This window comes from Chrysochloris asiatica, unplaced genomic scaffold, assembly GCF_000296735.1.
Source record: "Chrysochloris asiatica unplaced genomic scaffold, ChrAsi1.0 scaffold00314, whole genome shotgun sequence".
NCBI lineage: Eukaryota > Metazoa > Chordata > Mammalia > Afrosoricida > Chrysochloridae > Chrysochloris > Chrysochloris asiatica.
In genome coordinates, this window is record NW_006408832.1 from 2693583 (window position 1) to 2694426 (window position 844).

The window sequence follows — 844 nt, forward strand, 5'->3', positions numbered from 1 at the left end:
AATACACCAACAGGGAACTGCCAGAAATTTAGTCATAAGAAGATATGGAATGATGTATATCATTGCTGATGTCAGATCTAGGTTGAAAGCAGAGAATATAAAAAAGATATCCATAAGGGCATTTGACTGTGATGATCATAATGAATTACAGATAACGTTGTGAAGAGTAGGTATTCCAGAATACTTACCTGGGCTCATGGGGAATGTATACATAAACAAAAAGGCAGTCATTCAAACAAAATAAGGGGGAATTTTGTGGTTTAAAATCGGGAAAGGTGTGTGTCAGCATTTTGTCCTTTCACCATAGTTATTCAGTCCATTTGCTGAACAAATAATCCGAGAATCTGGAGTATATGAAGAAGAATGATTGGAGGAAGACTTATTAACAACCTGTAATATGCAGATGACACAACCTTGATGACTATGAAGGAAGAGGACTTGATACACTTACTGATGGCAAAGACTGCTGGCTTCAACATAAAACACAAATACTCACAACTGGACTGACAAACAATCTATGACAAATGAAGAGAAGATTGACGTTATTAAGTTTCATTTTACTTGGATCTACAGTCAAAGCCCATGAAAGCAGCAGTGAAGAAATCAAAGAATGTATTGATTGGGCAAATCTTCTGAAAAGATGTTTTTAAAGTGTTAAAGAGCAAAGATGTCACTTTGAAACTAAGGTGCTGATCCAAGCTATGGTATTTTTAATTGCATGTGTATATTGGATAATGAATAAAGGAGGCCAAATGCCGGGGTCTGGCCTCAGCAAGGGGGTGGGTACCCGAAGATGGGGTGTCCGGTGACGATGGTGTGAGAGAGAGAGAGAGAGAGAGAGAGA